The 22,064-nt window shown below is 35.6% G+C and overlaps 1 protein-coding gene and 1 pseudogene across 1 annotated transcript in view; both read left to right on the forward strand.

Annotated features, from left to right (window-relative positions):
- Positions 1 to 22,064, forward strand: part of STAU2 (staufen double-stranded RNA binding protein 2) — a 334,306-nt gene that overhangs the window by 245,053 nt on the left and 67,189 nt on the right. The gene's annotated exons all lie outside the window — the stretch shown is intronic.
- On the forward strand, positions 1,830 to 2,204 carry LOC105825337 (annotated as a pseudogene).

Here is a 22,064-nt window from a genome sequence, read left to right on the forward strand (position 1 = left end):
ATATAAAAAGGATTAAACACCATTATTAAGGTTAGTTTAACATCTGAAAATTAATTACTGTATATACCATATTACTAAGGGCGATAACCTACACGATGATGATCTCAGTAGACCCAGAAAAAGCATTGACAAAATCCAACATCCATTTCTAATTAAAAACTCTAAACAATCTAGGAATAGAAGGGAATTTCTTTAACTTGGTAAAGAACATCTCCAAAAACCCTAACAACTAATGTTGTCTTGATGGTAAAAGACTTCATGCTTTCTTCCTAAGATTGGGAACAAAGCAAGGATGTCTACTCTCATTACTATTCAACATTGTGCTAGAGATTGTAGCCACTGCAGTAAGGCAAAGGATAGAAAAGGAGAGAGAGAAACAAAAGGCATGTAGCTTGGAAAGGAAGAAGCAAAACTGTATTGCAGATGACATGATCCTATGTGTAGAAAATCCTAAGAAATAGACACACATACATACAAACCCTGTTAGAACTAATAAACAAGTTCAGTAAAGGTACAGGCAGGATACAATCTACAGATGGATACACAAAAATCAATTGTATTTCTGTATACTAGAAATAAATAATCCAAAAGTGAAATTAAGACTATTTCATTCACAATAGCATCAAAAAGAATAAAAGAAATCAGTTTAAACACAGAGGTGCAAGACTCGTGCATGGAAAACTATAAAATATTGCTGAGAGAAACTTAAAATGATCTAAATATATAAGAGGAATTCAATGTTCATGAATTAGAAGACTTTATTGTTAAGTTCACAGTTTTTCTCAAATTGGTTTATAGATTTAATACAATCCCTGTCAAAATCCCAGCAGGCTTTTTGGGATAGAAATTGACAGGCTGCACGGTGGCTCACGCCTGTAATCCTAGCTCTCTGGGAGGCCAAGGCGGGCGGATTGTTTGAGCTCAGGAGTTCGAAACCAGCCTGAGCAAGAGTGAGACCTCGTCTCTACTAAAAATAGAAAGAAATTAATCAGACAACTAAAAATACGTAGAAAAAATCAGCTGGGCATGGTGGTGCATGCCTGTAGTCCCAGCTACTCAAGAGGCTGAGGCAGTAGGATTGCTTGAGCCCAGGTGTTTGAGGTTGCTGTGAGTTAGGATGACGCCACGGCACTCACTCTAGCCCAGGCAACACAGTGAGACTCTGTCTCAAAAAAAAAAAAAGAAATTGACAGGCTGATCCTAACATTTATATGGATTGTTTCTCAGCCTTTTGTCTAAGATCAAGTGTATGAAAATTTACATGGAAATGCAAAGAGCCCAGAATAGATAAAGCAGTTTTGAAAAGGAATAAGAAAATTGGGAGACTTATACTACTCATTAACTATTCTAGTTAATGGCATAAGGATGGACATGTAGGTCAATGGAACAGAATTAAGAGTCCAGAAATGAACCTTTGTATTTACCTTCAATCAATTTTTATCAAAAGTGGCAAGGAAATTCAATGGGGTAAGGATGGTCTTTTTGACAAATGGTACTGGGAAAATTAAATATCCATATGAAAAAGATTTCTTTAGACCCTTATTTCATACCATAAACAAGAATTAGCTCAAAATAGTTAATGGACTTAGACGTAAAATCTAAAACTGCAAAATTTCCAAAAAAACCATAGGAGGAATTTTCATGACCTTGGGTTAGGCAAAAAGTTGTTAAGTACACCACCAACCATGATCCATAAAAGAAGAAATTGGTAAGTTCGACTTTATCAAAATTTAAAAGTTTTGTGCATCAAAGACACCATTAAGAAAATGAAAATAGAGCCACCTCGTGGTGGGGCCCACCAGCTGCTACCTGTGTGGGAGGGCGGAGAGATGGCACACGTGATCGTGGGCAAAGACAAGTGTAGGGAGCAGCAGCTCCTCTCACTGCCCCTGTCCCACATCCTGGTCATAGCGAAGAGGTCCCCCGAGGTTTCAAGCATCAAGCAAGATGCTCTGGTGCTCATGGCCAAGGCCACGGAACTCTTTGTTCAATGTCTAGCTACCTATTCCTGCAGACATGGCAGTAAAAAGGAAAAAAGAGCCCTGACTTAAAGTGATTTAGCAAATACTGCAGAGGAATTAGAAACTTTTCAGTTTCTTGCATATATATTACCAAAAAAGATTTTAGTTAGTAAATACCTAAAAATGATTAAAGAGGAAAGGAGGGAAGAAGAGGAGGAGGAGAATGACAACGATGAAAGCTAAATCCTAAACCAAGAAAGAAGTGCCTTAAAAATCCTCCCAGATTAGCTCTGCTGCCTTGAAGTAAGCACAACACTGAACACCTTCAGAGTCTTCATTTTTTCAGGCTTCCAGTAGAGCATCTCATGCACCTGGCTAAGACAGAGCGTCTTACGCACCTACGCCGTAAATAGGCAAAGGGAAAGAAACTTGGACGGCGGTTTCTCATCGTAGGCCCACTGCAGTTGGCAGTTACCAGGAAAGCTGCCTGTCCACTCAGTTGACTGCCAGTTGACCTACTGCCACTCTAAACTGTAAAAGTTGCTTAACTTTTTAGTTTACAAAGATTTTAAAGTGCTTCTAAACATCAGTTGTGTAAATTCATATACATATATTTTGAAATTAGTTCTTGTAAACAACTAGATTCCGTTTAAGCTAAATGTGTGGTTTATAGGTAGTACACTGGTATACATTTCAATTTTTGTATTTTAAGAAGATTTGGCTATTTTTCCAAATTTTTTTTTTTTTTTTTTTTGAGACAGAGTCTCACTCTTTTGCCTGGGCTAGAGTGAGTGCCGTGGCGTCAGCCTAGCTCACAGCAACCTCAAACTCCTGGGCTCAAGTAATCCTTCTGCCTCAGCCTCCCGAGTAGCTGGGACTACAGGCATGCGCCACCATGCCCGGCTAATTTTTTCTATATATTTTTAGTTGGACGATTAATTTCTTTCTAATTTTAGTAGAGGCAGGGTCTCGCTCTTGCTCAGGCTGGTCTCGAACTCCTGAGCTCAAACAATCCGCCCGCCTCGGCCTCCCAGAGAGCTAGGATTACAGGCGTGAGCCACCGCGCCCGGCCCAAATATTATTTTTTTACTGTAAACAAATATACTTTTCTATGAAAGATCTGTACATATTTTTGTAGTAAAATGCCTTGTGGAACTAGCTGTAGAGCCCTCTATTGTTCTAATGCCTTGCTTACTACCTGAGAATTTTATGAAATTTAAAAATAAGCATTTCTAACACTTTTATTCCCAGAGAAAAATTCTAATTCAAATTATCAAATACAAAAACAAATATTTCCTCTGCATGAGCATATTATTCTTAAAGAAATTTTAAAACATTTTGTATATTGAAGACATGTCTCATCTTACTGTTCTTTGCTTTAAATCCCCAGTAATTGTTTTTACTATCTACAAGAGAAAACCATATGTCCTATTTTTTTCCCACATAAGGTAAATGTTTGGCTCCTATCTTTTCAGCGTCTTTCTCTTTTTCTAAAAAAAAAAAAAGTTATAATTTACACCCAGTAAAATCATTCTTTTTAGTGTCCATTCTGTGGCTTTTGATAAAACATGTACATTCGTAACCAATCAATACACAAAACAGTTGCGTCACCCAAAATATTCCTCCGTTCCCCCTTTTAGTTAGTCTCTTCCCTTACTCCCTGGCAACCACGGATGTCTGTCTCTATTTTTAGAATTAATTTTAAAATACTTTAAAATTCAAAAAATGATAAGCCACTGATTGGAAAATATTTACAAATTATACATTTGATAAATGAATTGTATCTAGGATATATAAAGAGTTCCTATAATTCAATAATTAGAAGGCAACTTAATTAAATTAGATAAATAATCTGAATAGACAGTTCACCAAAAAATTTACAATTGCCTAGTAAGCACCTGAGAAAATGCTTAGTGTCATTAGCCATCAGGGAAATGCAAAGTAAAACCACAATAAAAAAACCACTTCGCGGGCCAGGTGCAACAGCTCACGCCTGTAATCCTAGCACTCTGGGAGACCAAGGCAGCCGGATTGTTTGAGCTCAGGAGTTCAAGACCAACCTGAGTAAGAGCGAGACCCCGTTTCTACCAAAAAAATAGAAAGAAATTAGCTGGACAACTAAAACTATATAGAAAAAATTAGCCAGCCACAGTGGCACATGCCTGTAGTACCAGCTACTCGGATGGCTGAGGCAGGAGGATCGCTTGCAGGAGTTTGAGGTTGCTGTGAGCTAGGCTGACGCCACGGCACTCTAGCCTGGGCAACAGAGTTACTCTCTGTCTCAAAAAAATAAATAAATAAATAAATAAAAATAAACCACTTCACACCCACTAAGATGGCTATACTTAAAAAGGTAGATATTAATAATAACAAATGTTGGCAAGTGGAGAACCTAGGATTTTACAGATTGCTGATGGGAATATACAGTCACTTTGGGAAACAATTTGGCAGTTTCTTAAAAAGTTAAGCATAAATTTACCACAAGATCCAGCAGTTCCACTCTTAGGTATCTGCCCAAGAAAAATTAACGTATGTTCACACGAAGACTTCTATGTGAATATTAATAGCAGCATTATTCACAGTAACCAAAACCCAGGAAAAATTCAATTGCCCACTAACTGGTTAATGGATAAATAAAATGTTGTATATCATACAATGGAATGCAATTCAGCAACAAAGAGGAATGAACGACTAAACTACTAAGACTGCTTCCATGTTATGCCATGATCAAAACCTCGAAAATAATCTATGTGAAAACACTAGACACAAAAGATCACATACTGTATGATTCCATTTATATGAAATTTCCACGAAAGGCAAACTGTAGGCATACCTCATTTGATGGCACTTCACAGATAGCGGGTTTTTTTCAAATTGAAGATTTGTGACAATCCCGTGTTCAGCAATCCTAACGGCACCATTTTTCCAACAGCATGTGCACACTTCTTGTCTCTGTGTCACATTTTGGTAATTCTCACAATATTTCAAACTTTCTCATTATCATGTCTGTTATGGTAATCTGTGATTGGGGATCTTTGCTATTACTGTTGTAATTATTTTGGGGCACCGTGAACCATGTCCATATAGGATGGTGAACTTAATCAATAAACTGCTCCACTCACTGGCCGTTCCCTGGTCCCTCTCCCTCTCCTTGGGCCTCTCTATTCCCTGAGACACAACAATATTGAAATTAGGCCAATAATAACCATACAATGGCCTCTAAGTGGTCAACTAAAGAGTTGCACATCTCTCACTTTAAATCAAAAGCTAGAAATGACTAAGCTTAGTGAGGAAGGCATGTCAAAAGCTATGATAGGCCTCTTGCACCAAATAGCCAAGTTGTGAATGCAAATGAAAGTTTTCAAAGGAAGTTAAAAGTGACACTCCAGTGAACACACAATGATAAGAAAGCAAAACAGCGTTTTTGCCGATATGTAGAAAGTTTGAGTGGTCTGGATAGATCAAACCAGCTACAACATTCTCTTAAGCCAAAGCCTAATCCAGAGAAAGGCCCTAACTCAAGGAAGCTACAGAAGAAAGTTTGAAAGTAGCAGAGGTTAATTCATGAGGTTTAAGGAAAGGAGCCATCTCTATAACATAAAAGTGCAAGGTGAAGCAGCAAGTGCTGATGGAGAAGTTGCAACAAGTTATCCAGAAGACCTAGCTAAGATAATTGATGAAAAGTGGCTACACTAGAAGGTGGGCTACACTAAACAACATATTTTTCAATGCAGATGAAACAGCCTTCTACTGGAAGAAGATGGCTTCTAGGACTTTCATTTAGAAAGAAGTCAATGCCTGACTTCAGAGCTTCAAAGGATAAGCTGACTCTCTCGTTAGTGGCTAATGAGCTGGTGACTTTAAGTTTAAGCCAATGCTAATTTACCATTTTGAGAATTCTAGAACCCTTGGTAATTATGCCAAATCTACTCTGCCTGTGTTCTAAACATGGAACTGCAAAGCTTGGATGATAGCACATCTGTTTGCAGCATGGTTTACTGAATATTTTAAGCCCACTGTTTTGACCTGCTGCTCAGAAGATTCCTTTCAAAATATTACTGCTCATTGACAATGCACCTGATCACCCAAGAGCTCTGATGGAGATGTACAAGGAGATTAATGTTGTTTTCATGCCTGCTAACACAACGTCTATTCTGCAGCCCATGGATCAAGGAGTAATTTTGACTTGCAAATCTTATTATTTAGGAAATACATTTTTGTAAGGCATTGGTTGCCATAGATAGTGATTCTTCTGATAGATCTGGGCAAGTACCTTGAAAACCTTCTGGAAAGGATTCACCATTCTAGATTCCATTAATAACATTCATGGTTCATGAGAGGAGGTCAAAATATCAACATTAACAGGAATTTGGAAGAAGTCGATTGCAACCTTCATGGATGACTTCAAGGGGTTCAGAACTTCAGTGGAGGAAGTAACTGCAGATGTGGTGGAAATAGCAAGAGAACTAGAATTATAAGTAGAGCTGAAGATGGGACTGAACTGCTGCAATCTCATGATCAAGCAAGTGAGGAGTTGCTTCTTATGGATGAGCAAATAAAGTGGTTTCTTGAGGTGGAGTCTGTTGAAGATGCTGAGAACATTGTTAAAATGACAACAAAGGATTTAGAATATTACATAAACTTAGTTGATAAAGCAGTGACAGGGTTTGAGAGAATTGACTCCAGTTTTGCAAGAAGTTCTACTGTGGGTAAGAAGCTATATTAAATAGCATCACGGGCTATAGAGAAATCTTTCATAAAAGGAAGAATCAATTGATATGGCAAGTTTCATCATTGTCTTATTTGAGGAAGGTGCTACAGCCACTCCAGTCTTTGGCAACACCCACCCTGATCAGTCAGTAGCCACCAACGTCAAGGCAAGACACTCCACCAGCAAAAAGATTACGCCTTGCTTAAGTCTCAAATGATTGTTAGCATTTTTTAGCAATAAAGTATTTTTTAATTAAGGTATGTATTTTTTTAGACATAATGTGGTTGCACACTTACTAGACTACAGTGTAGGGTAAACAGAACTTTTATATGCACCGGGAAACCAAAAAATTTGCGTGACTCACTTTATTGCAGTATTCACTTTATTGTGGTGGTCTGGAACCAAACTCGTGATATCTCCAAGATATGCCTGTATCTACAGAGACAGAAAGCAGATCAGTGGTTGCTTTGGACTGGGACTGGGAGAGGGACTAACTGCCAATGGGCACAGGGGACTTTTTGTGGTGTTGGAAATGTTCTAAGGCTAGATTATGGTGACATTTGCACAGCTTTCTAAATGTACTAAAACTAATAAGGGAAGAACTTTATGGTATTTAAATCATACTTCAGTAAAGCTGCTAAAAAGTATTTTTCTAAGCTTTGATTATAATACCATTCATGATAATGGAAGTTTTGGTAAGCAATAATTTATTTGGGTCAGGAACTTCAAGAAATTCTCCAACAGACTCCATGGGAACTGGGGGCTTTTCATAATTTGGAGAAAGGTAGAGCAGAGAAACAGTTGCCACCGTGCGTGTTTAGGCTCAAGACTTCCAGGTCTCTGGCGGGGGGTCCCATAACACTTGTGTGTACCTCAAGCCTCAGGGCGTGAGCTGTATAGTACACTCTCCAATCTCTCTTACTTCTGAGTTCCCATTTTCTTAATTTTAACTTTGTGGCCTGCCTCAAATTTCCCATGTTCCTGACCTCAATTCCTGTTAATTATTATTGCTCTACCCTAACTCTTGATCATCATATTTCCTCCTGCCCAGCCCAGTAAACTGATCCTGACTTCTGATTGTTCCTTTTGCTTAACTTGTTTCATTAATTTTTACATACTTAAAAAGCAATCTCTGCTGCTGCTTTTAGCCCTGGGCTGCCCTCCACCTCTGATTAAGCCTGCCATACTGGCTCAAAAGGAAAGCCCATTCCCTGGTTGTTTTGGAGGATGATGACTTAGGATTTTGACATATTAAATGTCAGTCGCAGAGATGATATTCAGTAGATAACTGAAGATTTGAGATTAGAGGCACAATGAGAAATTATACTTGGTCCCCACCTAAGTGTAAAAAACGGGAATGAGCCAAAAAACAGACCTTGTGAGATACTACAAGGTAAGGGGTTGGAGAATAATTGGAAGCCAGGAGAAGGCCTAATTTTTTCCCAAAGAGTTACAAATTATAAATGTGTACAGAATGGTTTTATTTTTACCTTGAATTCTCTAGGTTAATCATTGTAGTGAAAACAAACTGCTTGAAAGAAAACCAATAGACATGGACAAACCAATTTGGAGAAATTGCTTAAGGCTATAAAAAAATCTGTCTAAAATCCTCACTATGAAAAAAAAGGAAGTTTGATTATTTTCTAACAAAAAGCTGATTCCTACTCTTCGGTCTTAAAGGAGACAATCCTTTACAAAACACAAAACCAAGCTGTGAAACTGCCTCCCCCACTAGGTGGCAAAAGTAAGCTGCTGAAGAGAGACAAAACAGTTGGGCTCTCAACCCTGTGTTGTCACTTCTTCCTAAGTGGTATGTCCCTAAAACCATCATTTTGAAAAATTCAGACTCTACGCATTTGAAATATATATTCTATGTAATCCCTAAAGTCTGTAAAATAAAATGGGGATGAAGATACACCTTGTGTTAATTTTTTTTGGTAGCAATATGAATATTTTGGGACACTTAGTATTTCTTTTCCATAAAATGCTGTAGAGAAAATTACTGTAGTCATTGACAATTTTGTCCCAGGAATCTTTGGGAAATGCTAACTATTGAAGACTTCTGTGCTAAATTCTTAACTCCGTTTTAGGTAAGCCTCTCTATCTGGTAGTAGCTGGTTGGGCGCTAGTATTAATAGAAGGCATTTTTAAACTAATATCTACCACTGTCGGTTGCTTTCCCCTCTGGGCTTTCATGAATATGAAGAGTTTCTGGAGGTCTTATTAATTACATGGGACTTGGAATATGCATAAACATAGCCTGAGATAAAATAGCATTTTCAAAGTGTACTATTCAAAGGTTTTCTTTATTAGGGTCACAAAATAGTGGTCTGTTTTCATTTTAATATTAAGGTTAGTAGCAATTTTCCTTCTCTTTTCTTCTTATGTCTTTTACTTTGTCCTTTTATCTCCATATATGTTTGAAGGGCAGCAGACTCTTGCTTTCATTCTAATAGAAACTGACTCCCACCTTAAGGTTGGTAAGCCCACCAGTACTGTCAAAGAGAAATAGAATTTCCCTGGAGGTATTATTCTACAGAGCCAGAAACAGTATAAACTTGGGGGGAACATTTCTGAAATCTCAGCCAAGAGACAAATTTTCAGTTTCTTCCTCTGAAGTACGTGCTCAGATATTAGCATTACATCAGTTGTCAGAGTGCTTTTATGAAATATTCTAATTTTAAAAAGCAGCTAGTCATTTATTCATCCGTTCAACAAATGTTTGTTCAGTATCCCTCTGTGCCAAAATAAGAAAAGGAGTATTGTTGCTTTTTAAACAACAAGCAAGGTGTTAGGGTGTTTTGTTGTTGTTTTAGATGACTAATTTTCAAATCGTGATTCACTATTTAAGTCGATTCCATGAAAAGAAACACTATCTTATTAGTTCTTCCATTTCAGGCTTCTCAGTTTATGTAGGTGATAGAACTCCCAACAGAGAGTCCCAGGAAATGAGCATTGCTATTACTTTAAGTATCACTGATTTGGAGGTTTTAAAATTTGACCACTTAAATGGCGTAGTAAAAAATACATTCAGCAAAACTTCATTATAAAGCACTTCAGTGTCCCGTGTATTCATTTATATTTTAGGCCAAGTGATGTCTCCCATGTATACTTTGCTATGCAGTGTATCTTTTTCATAGTCATCAGGAAACCTATCATTCAGGCCTTTTGCTTAGTTCCTAACATCAGTATTATTAGGGGCTTCTACTGTCTCATTTTATGAATTAGGCTGATCTCTACTCTTACTTCCAATCAAATTTCTAATTGAGAATAATTATTTCTATTATTTGCTTTTGAAAGGAGATTATAGGCAATTAATAGTTTTTCCCACTGGTTTCTACAGTGACTGCTTAAATAAGAATAAATCCAGAATAAAATATTACGATAACATAAAAGTGAAGTCATTCAATAAACCTTTATTGACTGGCTGCTGCATATAAGGCAGTGTGATAATATGTGGGTATATGGATTTAAAGTTGTGTATAGAAAATGGATGCTGCACCTAAGAATTAATCATTATGATTAGAAGAAAACCTCTGATACAAATGACAAATAACTGACCTATGAGAAATATAAGCAAAATGTTCAAGGAATTTTAGGGATGGAGCAGAAATGACTCTAAGAAGATTTTATGCAGAAGTGGACTTTGAAGGATGAACCAGGTCTCCCTCTAGGCAATAGAGAAAAAAAGGCATTTAGTGAAAGGTCCAGCAGGCGGTGGAGCTAGCATGGGCCCAGGCACAGAGAGGAGAGGGGCAAGGCTCATATATTTGACAGGCCCCTTTGGTTGAAGTATAGTGTTGATCTTTGGATATGAGCGGGAACAAGGGTTAGAAGGCAAGATAGAGGTCAGAACATGAAACATCTTGGAGACTAGGACAAAGAATTTTAATTTCATCCAGTGGGTCAAGGGAAGCCATGAAAATTTACAGGCATGCAAGGCCATTATAGCTAATATACTATGGTGTCGGGCATGTACAACTGTTATTTTAAGCAAGAAATGAGTAAGCAAATTCATTTGAGGAATATCTTTTTTCTGGCTCTTCTACAATTCTGTGGAATAGATATCATAATATTCTATTGGTAATATTTATTATAAATGGCTCAAATCATTTAATTCTCTCTTTAATTGGGACATATATCCTAAAATATTATACAATAAAGGAAAATTCTACTGTAACTTCATAGGTGTTAGTTCTGCCCCTCAATTACTACCCATAAAAAAATTCCAATTTTAATAAAATGTTTTGCACAAATTATGTAATTTAGATTCTGGGTCTTTTGAATACCACTTGAAGGATCCCTAAGAAGCATCTCCAATGTCTCACTTCTGGCCACACATTCCCTCCCTGCAAGTGGCCAATAGAGATGGAAACTCCTTTCTTGTTCCTTTGTGGAATAATAGGTACTTTCTCAGGATTAGCTGCTTCTGGAGGAGAAACAACAGATCATTGAAAAATGCTTTAATTTGCGTTTATATTTTGGTTGACATTTGTGAGCCAAAAGACAAATTAACGAACGATCTTGGCCTAAGAACAATAATCTTATTAAACATGCTTTTGGAAATACATGTTGAATTTTATACTTTTTTCCCCCATTAAGGCCAAAATTGTGAATTCCATGATAGGTAAGGGAGAACAAAAGCAAAGAGAAATCTAAGGTTCTTTCTCTAGAAAAACATGTTAAACATCATAATAGAATATGCTCAGGAAACTCTGACCTAAGCTTTTACCTTTAGAAGTTTAGAGTCTGGGAAATGTTTTACTTACGCATGCTGAGGAAGATTTATAGAGAAGTGAAATGTACTAGTATACTTTCATAGATAAGGCATCTGGAGTGTGTGTATATAGGGTGTATAACATAATAGCAACAAATGTAATAGATATTTAAAATTTTAAGACATTGAATATAAATACACAATTTTAAAATAAATCATATTTTTCCATTAATATCTCTTTTCTTTGTATAGAGATGCATTTCCATTTAAAAGCCTAATGTTACTCAAGATAAATTTTGAAGACCTAAAGTACTTAGTTCTCTTTTTCTTATTAAATAACATTTTAATGAGGGTTTAATACTTTTATTTAGTAAATATTCGACTGGGAGAGTTTCTGCAATTTTTTTAAGCAGGAAAGTTTGCACAAAAGAAGTGTTTTCTTATTACCAAATTAGTTAACTTTGAAGTATCTGGCAGATTACATCAGTCTCTTATTTGAATTGGTACTACAGAAGACATCTATTGTACATCATTAGTGATGCATTAAATTGGTTATTTATGTTTTAAAATCTAAGCATAGTACAATCTTTTGTGTTTGCCTTCGAAGACTGCTGTTATAATAAAACATTTTGAAATGAGTAAAGTTGTCTTTTTGGTTTAGTTAATGCATCATTGGAGAACTTAAAGATTTTAGCCTCTAACCACTCATCTCCTTGTTTAGCAGAATGTGAGAATATTGTGCAAATTCCTTTATATTTTAAGGAAAAAATCATGCATATTATTTGTATAACCACTTTAATAGTCAAAGGTTAGAAAATAATAAAAGAGAAGACTTACTGATCATATCATTAGTCTCAAGTTTAGCCCTCTAAACATTCGAACATAATAAGATTAAAATATACTGCTACTTTATCATGGTCATATATTATAATATTGGTCTCTTCTTGTTGCCACTAAGATCATATAGTTATTTTTATAGTTGAAAATATAACTAACCTGTTTATCAGAAATCTAATTTTTAAGCTTCTATTAAAAAAATTTTGTATAAATGATGAAAAAGAGAGGACCAATAGTTTTTTTCACTAGTCACTGGCAGAAATGAGCGTATTTTGTTAAAGGTTTCCCACAATATCTGTGTAACTTAATACTAGGAATAATTTAACTACAGTCAGTCCTCCCTATCCATGGGTTCTGCATCCATGAATTCAAACAACCATGGGTCAAAAATATTTGGAAAAAAAATTCCGCAAAGTTCCAAAAAGCAAAACTTGAATTTGTTGCATACAGAGAAGTATGTTTTATCCACACCAATGAAGTGATGTGTACACATTGTATTAGGTATTATAAGTAATCTAGAGATGATTTAAAGTATACAGGAGGATGTGCATAGGTTATATATAAGTACTGTGTCATTTTATGTAAGGAGATTTTGGTATCTGAGGGGGTTTCTGGAACCAGTGCCCCTCGGATGCCAAGGGACTTTTGCATAAGAATGGTTAAGACCTTTTGTTTGTTTAAAAACTAAATACATAGTAGGTCATATTAGCTGGACAGGTAGACTGGCAGAGAATGGGTTTTGTGCTTTTTTGAATCCCATACAGTACTAGACACATATATATTATTTAATAAGGGTTCTCAGTGATGACCTCACCTCTAAATTCCCTAGAAAAACGGATAAATAAAAATAAAGGGACACAGCCCCAGCTTCAGAGCAATCCAGGAGAGCACCAATCTCTTGACTATATACTGCTTGTTTTAGAGCTATTTCACTTCTGCTCAGAGTTTTTCCCTACCCCTGTGGTCTAGAGCCCATCTTCTGGGATATTCTGCTTCTGGGCCTGGGTTTCCCAGGAGTTGCCATCTACCATTGTCTTTTTCTCCAGTGGTTCCTTTCCTTCAACTTGCAAATGTCCCTTAACTCCAACAGTCTTCCACTTCCACTATTCCTTCCTTTTTGAGCTATTATATTATATTCTTCCTTTCCTTAATTGCCAAACTTTTCCCACTTTCTCACCTCTAATTCAGAGGTAGACAATACAGTGAATACAGTGTGATCTCCATCCCAATCACTATGGCAACTGCCATGGCCGTCGTCCTGCTAACTGCCAAACACAAGGCCCATATATTCAGGCCTCATTCTACTTGACCTTTCTGCAGGATTGCTTCCCTCCTTCATGAAATCTTGTTTTACCTTGAGCGACTTATCTCTTCTCTTTGGTTCTTTGTCTTCTGCTGGCCCCTTGAATGCTGTAATACCTAAGCCTTTATCCTTGGTATCTTGGTTTCTTTGGAGGCCTGTCTACTTCCATGTATTGCACTATTACATACATTTTGATGCCTTCCCAACCTCTATGTTTAGCTATGATACCCTGTATCAGGCAGGGTTCTCCAGAGAAACAAAACCAATAGGATATATATGTATTGAGATAGTGAGTGACAGGGAGAGATTGATTTTAAATAATTTGTGCACATTATTGTATGGGCTGGCAAGTCCAAAATCTATAGTGCAGGAAAGCAGGCTGGAAACAGGCAGAGTTGATTTTGCAGTTGAGTCTGTACGGCAAACCAGCAGGATGGAACTCAGGCATGATTTCTATGTTACGGTCTTAACGTAGAATTCCTTACTCTTTAGAAATTCTCAGTTTTTGCTCTTGAACTGATTGGATGAGGCTCTACCCACACTATGAAGGGTAATCTGCTTTATTAGTCAACTGATTATAAATGTTAATCACATCTACAGAATACCTTTACAGGAACATCTAGACTAGTGTTAAACCAAGCAATGGGACACCCAAAGCCTAGTCTAGTTGACCCATAAAATTAACCATCACACTCCCTTACCAGCTCCAGACTTATGTTTCATGGGGTAGCTGGAAAACATATAGATCAGGGTTTAACACTTGGTTCTTGTACTCACTGACTGGGTTGCCGTGGGCAAATTTTCTAATCTCCCCAAATAGCAATTCCTTTGTTTACAAAATATGTATTAGTCTATGTATTTGTCTTCATGATTGTCTTTTTGTATCAGCTCCATTCTTGTTGTAGTGCCAGTTACACAAATACTTGAATGAATGACATGCAAAATGATGAGAGCAGGAAAAAAACTTGAATTTTGATGTCACCGTAGTAGAGAACAAAGATTTAGACTTCAGAATCAGAGTAAAAGTTCTTACTAACAAAGTTCTCTAGCCAAAAAAAAAAGTAAACGTGTGTTCACAGTATATGTATAGTGTGTGTATTTATTTATTTATTGAATCTATTTATCTGTCTATGGAATCAATGCAGGCCACAGTGTATACACACACATAGACTGTACTGTGTACATATGCTATATGGCTGTTCATTCAACGGACATGGAATGTCTCCTAAATGCCAGGTAGTGTGCTAGGCATGGGTCAGACACCATTAAGAGTTTCCCTGACTCTGCCTTTATTACCTTCTTCACCGGCCTCTAAAATGTAATAGATAATTGCCTGGAGAAATTATAGGTGACTACAGCATAGCAATGATGTTTAGCTTTTTTCTTCCAGAAATAAGGTAGCATTACATGGCAGGCCAACTCTACTAAATGTTCCTTAAATAATATAAATCATACAGAAAGTTAACTTCAACTGATATGATTTTATTTTATTGGCGGATTTACAAGCGCAATGTGTCTTCTCATAGTCATGGAGGAATCAATATTTTATGTTGCCACTTATAAATTTGTGTTAGCATCACCAGCTTTCGCTATGTGTAATGTTGAATCAAATTGTAGAGATTTGCAGCAACACCTTTTCTATTTTGACAAAGCATGTGGGATGTTTTATTCATTTCTTTTTTAAAATATAAGAATTTTGTTATATAATAATTATAATGATACAGAAATACTTGAGTATGCTATTATTATTCTATTATAAATTTGAGATGGAAAGAAGATTCAAAAGATTATGGTAATATCAGGGAGAACATTTATATAATTTCTGTGAGGTTTGATATAAAAACTCATAAGCTAGTTGAGATGATGTATAATTGTACCTGGAGATAACTAACTTGCAGGGGATCTGTTGCAAGTATAATTGATACTTGAAAAGTTGTTCTGTGATGTAAGTAGGGTCTACTCCAGTCTTTAAATTATTGAGGGATACTTCATAGCTAATGATTTATACATTTTTCTCAGTTAGAACCTGAATATCATCTTTATATCACCGGTTTTAATGAACATGGCCTTTTCCAGTAATAAGTTGCAAAGAATTGATAATGATATCTATTATTGAATATTGGTTTGCTTGCGTGTGGTTCACTGATATAAAATCCTTTAATAGTCTTAATAATAATTGAGACTAAATGAAACAAAGAAGAAATTAAATAAGCTTGATTGGTATAGCAGTAATTTTGGATGTTTATCCATTTTAAAAATGGTCTTAAGTTCCTTGTGATTACATGAAGATCTAAAGCTTCAGATTAAAGCCAAATCTGCATCATGTAATATGAAGTGGGGACTTGGCAATTTTTTAATGGACTTAAGCCAATTTAATAGATGAAGTAATCCACTCTCTGTGGGGTTGAGTTCGGAAGATAATTGCCAGTTCTTTGCTTTTTAATGATTGTTCAGTGTTAGAAAAAAATCATCCAGAATTTTAAAATGCCACATAAGAAATTAATGAACTTTTCCTTATGAAAATAGATGTTCCATGAAAACATTTGATTTATGATTTTCATATACTTGTGCTGAATTTTGCAATAATTCTATTAGTGTATTAATTTTGACAATAAAGTAATAGTATAATTTTTAGAATTAAAAGGACTGTCAGCAGCTGTCTAGATCTGTGCTGTCCAATACATTAACCATTAGCCACATGGGGCTGTTGAGACTTTGAAATGCGGTTAGTCCAAATTGTGGTGTGTGCTCTAAGTATAATGTACACACTGGATTTCAAAGTCAGTATCAAAATCATAAAGAATGTAAAAGATCAAATTAATAATTTTTTATTGATTAAATGCTAACCTAATAATATTTTGGGTATACTGAATTGAGTTAAATAAAATATTAAAATTAATTTCATCTGTTTCTTTTTACTTTTTAAATATGGCTATAAAAATTATATATGTACCCTGCATTATATTTCTATTGGACTGTGCTGGTCTAGATCAACACTTATGTTCAAGATGAAGAAATTGAAGCCCAAAGAAATAAAGGGACTTATCTAAACTTGTGCAACTTATAAATGGCAGAATGACTCTCAAACCCAGGCTTTGTGATACCAGGTACAGTTCTTTCCATTCTAGCACACTTCCTTCAAATGTGGCAGTTAAAACACACAGACACATACACATTCCAGAGCATATACTTCTAAGTATAGGTTTCTCCAAAGTGATCATCTTAGTGTCTTGGGAGGCTATACATGCTTATTAGTAATACATTTAGGTTCCCACTTTCAGAAATATCTTCAGAATTTCCCAAATGTTATTTTGATAGCAAATTTCTGACTTTTTGAGGTGGCTTTGATTTTTAGAAATAACTATAAGTTATTTGGAGATGTCTGCTAAGTAATATTATTATGTCTGGAACAAAATGTGTTCATAAAAGAAGACAGCTTTCTGTATGTGTACATATGTGTGTATAAGAGAGAAAAAGAGAGCACACACACTACACTTGAGGTAGATAATCTTGTGAAAGAAAGTTCCAAAATGGAATCATACAGCTATATTAATCCACTGTTTCTTCCCTAATGTTCATAAAACAATACTCTTATTGATATATGTATATTCCCTTAGATATTTTAATCATTGTTATTTTATGGTCATTTTTTGTTAGATAAATCCAAGAAATAGTGTAAACTATGCACATATATATTTGGCTTTGTGAATTATTCCTTCTAGTAGTTTATGATATAGGTAAATTAAGTAATGAAAAAGTATGAATTTTTATTAACATTATATTTGAAAACTGGAAGACTATAATATTACATTAAATAGTGAAAGCACTAAATAAGGAATTAAATCATTTGGTAAAGTAACTGATATGTGTTTTTAAACATAACTTATTGGAAGAAAATGTAAATGCTTAAGATAAACTTCCTTTGACATTTTGGCCATTATACTCATTAATCATTGAAAAAATTCTCAATTCCAATTAAATGGCAGGGTACTTTTACTTTATTGGATATATGTATTTGTATTTGTATACCTGAGAGGAAAAAGCATATTGTAACAGCTAACAAAATGAAGAAATCCTTCTGAGATCTATTATGCGGTTTTTATGATATTAAGTATATTTAATATTATAAATACTCAATATCTGTAAATTAGTGAATAGCATAAGTGTATTCCCTATATATCACATAATTTAATATATAATAATATATTTGATCCTTAGAATACCTGAAGGGACCAGCCTACTTCTAAATTGAATGTTTCAGTTTCCTTGTATGATATTTTTGGGTTACATCCAACTATCCCAGAATGTGATAGAAAGTAGATTTATTGTTGCGATTGACAATACAAAATCATACCCAACAAATAAGAGAGTTTAAACTCCTCCTTTTATCAATAGAATACATTAATTTATAAATGAGAGCACAGTTTAGGTTTTTAATATGAATATATAACAAAAGAAGTCTGAGAATATAATAAAGTGTTCTTAATTACACATGACCTGTGGGGCTTTGCAGTGTCTTGTGATTTGTTCGTCTCCATTTTGGTGGCTCAACACAACTAGAAAGATTTAGTTTATCCCTCTGCATTCATATAAATCAATAATCTACAAAATTCAAAGTGTTATTTGTTAGCAAAGCTTTTATTAAAATTTAAGACAGTATTTCATGATATTTGAGTATTTCTAATTACAGTGCAAGTAGCTTACAGTGTTTTTTTGTTGTTACAGATTCTTTGCTCTGAACCATATCATAAACTTTTAACAGAAGGTGGTACCACTACTGCTGTACTTCCATATTGTCCCCAAATGTGGAAAACTTTGATATTCAAATCAACTGATCAAACTAAACTAGTTTTAATTTATATCTTCTTTTGACATTTGCCATAGACTTGAAAATTGTTCAATCGTTCTATATTTTAGAAGTTAAACGTCACTGAGTACAAAGATAGTAGGCTGGGCATGGTGGCTCATGCCTGTAATCCCAGCAATTTGGGAGGCCACCGCAAGAGGATCACTTGAGACCAGCCTGGGCAACATAGTGAGATCCTGTCTCTACAAAAAATTTAAAAATTAGCCAATGCGGTGGTATGTGCCTGTAGTCCCAGCCCAGAAGCTCAAGGCTGCACTGAACTATGATCACACCACTGCACTCCAGCCTGGGTGACAGAGTAAGACCCTGTCTCAAAAAAAAAAAAAAAAAAAAGATAAACAAGTACAGTCATGCATGCACACACACACTGAGAGAAAGAGAGAGAGAATTTTATAGTGAATACCCATATTCCTATCACCTAGATTTGTATATTTAATATTTTACTATACTTGTTCATCGCATATCTCTCTGTTTAGGTGGCTCTCTATTAATCCATCTCTTTTGAGTTGCATTTCAAAGAAAGAGGCAGATGTCTGTATACTCCCCCCCACCCCCAATACTTTAGCACGGGTGTCATTAACTTGAGTTCAATATTTGTTTATGTTTTCTTTTTTTCCATTGAGATAAACAACAAAATGTACAAATCTTAAGTGTACCAGTTGACAAGTTCTGATCATACGCTTGTGCAACTTGAACCTTTATCAAGATATAAAACATTACCACCACAGTAAGAAGTTCCTTCCTATCCCTTTTCGGTAAATCCCAGCCCTCACCACCTTAAAAGGCAACCATTGTCCTGATACTTTTCCACCACATATTACTTTTAACTGTTCCAACCCTTATAGAAATGAACTCATATAGTGTATGCTCTTTTATGTAATGCTTCTTTTACTCAGCCAAGTGTTCTCGAGAGTCATCTCTGTTGTGTGTATCCATGTTTGTTTGTTTCTATTGCCAACTAGTATTTTATCATATAAATTTAGTTTGTTATTCCTTTTCCTTTTGATAGACACCTGACCTGTTTCCAGTTTTTAACTCTCATGAACACAACTGCTGGGAAGATTCTTGTATGAGTCTTTTGTGAACATGTTTTCATTTCTCTTGAATCAATCCCTAGGAGTGGAATTGGTGGGTCGTAGGGTAGGTGTATGTTTTACATAAGACACCATTTGACACTTTCACCAGTGATGGATGAAAGTTCCAGTTGTTGCACATCCTTGCCAACATTTGGTACTGACCTTTTAACTTTAGCCATTCTGGTGGGTGTGTAATGATATCTCATAAAGGTTTTAAATCGTTGCTCCCTGATAACTAATGATGTTGAGTAGTTTTTCCTGGGTTTATTGGTTATTTATTTATCTTTCTTTGTGAAGAGTCTGTTCAAATTCTTGTCCATTGTAAATTAGGTTGTTTGTCTTTTTATTATTAAGTTACAGGAGATATTTATATATCCAATATACCAATTCTTTATCATATATGTCTTGCAAATATTTTCTCTTAGTCCGTGGCTTCCTTATTCATTTTTTATCAATATATTTTCATGAGCATGAGCGGTTTTCAATTTTGATGCAGTCCAATTTATCAGTTTCTCATTTTATGATTATCTTTAAGAAACCTTTGCCTATTCCCATTTTGTGAAGATTTTCTTCTTTGTTTTCGTCTAAAAGCTTTATAATTTTACCTTTTACATTTAGTTGTGAGGTAGACCTCAAGTTAATTTTTGTGTGTGGTGTGAGGAAACAGTCGAAGCTTATTTACTTATTTTTTCCATGTGGATATTCAGTTATTCTAACATGATTAGATTTCCTTTGTCGAAAATCAAATGACCAAATAAATGTGGGCCTCTTTCTGGGCTCCGTATTCTGTTCCATTAATCTATTTGTCAATCCTTATGCTAATATTACTTAGCTTTATATTAAGTGAATAGTGATTTTTAACAGCTGCATGTATTCCAGTATGCTTGTATACCTTTATTTTCCTACCAATTTATATTTCCAACTTTGTACTACCATAAAAAACACTGCCATGAAAATCTTTGCACATATATCTTTCTCCACTTGTTGAATTATCTCTTCAGGGTTAATTTCTACATGTAGGAATGCTGGGGTCAAAGGATGAGTGCATTTTTCATTTTGATACATAAATCCAATCTGTCTTTTACACTCCCATCAACCATTGCATTAGAGTACCTGTTTCCTCGTACCATAAAAGAGTTAAACTTCTAAAAGACAAATTTTAATAAGAATTAGTAAACTCGGACCCTGGGATCTTTGCATATACGTTTGTGCATGTATATGTTTATCGGATCAGCATTAACTTTTCACTCTAACTTTTAACTCTGAATCATGTAGAAAGTATTTTCAACAAGGTACTTATCTAGGAAGCATCTTGTCAATAGGAGGTGTTTACTAAACTTCAGATTCCATTTTAGCATTGGCTGGTAATGACTGTGCTTTGGTGGAAGCAGTAGGTGAGGTTGGCTAAGGTAACGAGTACTTCTCTGATTATGGAGTCACCTCTGAGAACTTTCACTGAACTCTGTACTTAGGCTTTCCAAAACAACTAAAAGATCCTTGAACAATAGAAAACAGTCTGGGCTGATTTAATGGATACCTGGTAATTTTCTGACATAATAGTAGCTTGTAGGGCACAGTTTACAATGCTGATCTGAGTCAGCAACAATGAAATGCTTTATTATTTTTGTACTCTATATTTGTACTAAACTCCTAAATGTTGAAAGTTGAAAACAAAGCCTGGTACTGGGCCTCTTCTCACCCCCATCCCCACCCCTACTCCTTGGTGATGTGGAGAAGGAATTTTCCATTAACTCTATCTCTCTGTGGCCAGTTTAAAGGAAAAAAAAAAACAACAAAACATGCCAAATCAGAAAAACACTGAACCATGCCGTCTTGCCCAGTTTAATGGTTTCTTCCCTTGAATATTTTTACATTGTTAAAAGAAGCCTAATTCTTTTTTTTTTTTTTTTGAGACAGAGTCTCACTCTTTTACCCAGGCTAGAGTGCTGTGGCATCAGCCTAGCTCACAGCAACCTCAAACTCCTGGGCTCAAGCAATCCTTCTGCCTCAGCCTCTCGAGTAGCTGGGACTATAAGCATGCGCCACCATGCCTGGCTAATTTTTTCTTTATATTTTTAGTTGTCCGATTAATTTCTTTCTATTTTTAGTAGAGATGGGGTCTCGCTCTTGCTCAGGCTGGTCTCAAACTCCTGAGCTCAAACAATCCGCCCGCCTCGGCCTCCCAGAGTGCTAGGATTACAGGCGTGAGCCACCGCGCCTGGCCAAGAAGCCTAATTCTTATTTATTTATTAAGGATAAGTATAATGAACTAATATTGAACGGTGGTGTCAGTAAATGGATGTTCTAGTCCTAACACATCAATAAATAAATATGTGGCCTGTGGCAAATACTTAAATCTCTGTAGCCCTCAGTTTCCTCATCTATAAAATGAGGGATTTGGTCTTTGTTGTCCCAAAGGTTCTTTACTGTTCTATAATTCTTTGACTGAATCTGTTCCAGATTTCTAACTTAGGATAAAAGCTTGTTTGAAAATCAGTAGATTTTAAATATAACTTAGTTATTTTTTTTAGCTAGAAAAAAGCAAAAGTGCACATTGAAAAAATGTCTTTAAGCCCCTTAAACAACTATTTC

Source organism: Propithecus coquereli, unplaced genomic scaffold (genome assembly GCF_000956105.1).
Source record: "Propithecus coquereli isolate 6110/MARCELLA unplaced genomic scaffold, Pcoq_1.0 Scaffold8, whole genome shotgun sequence".
In the NCBI taxonomy this organism is placed as follows: Eukaryota; Metazoa; Chordata; class Mammalia; order Primates; family Indriidae; genus Propithecus; species Propithecus coquereli.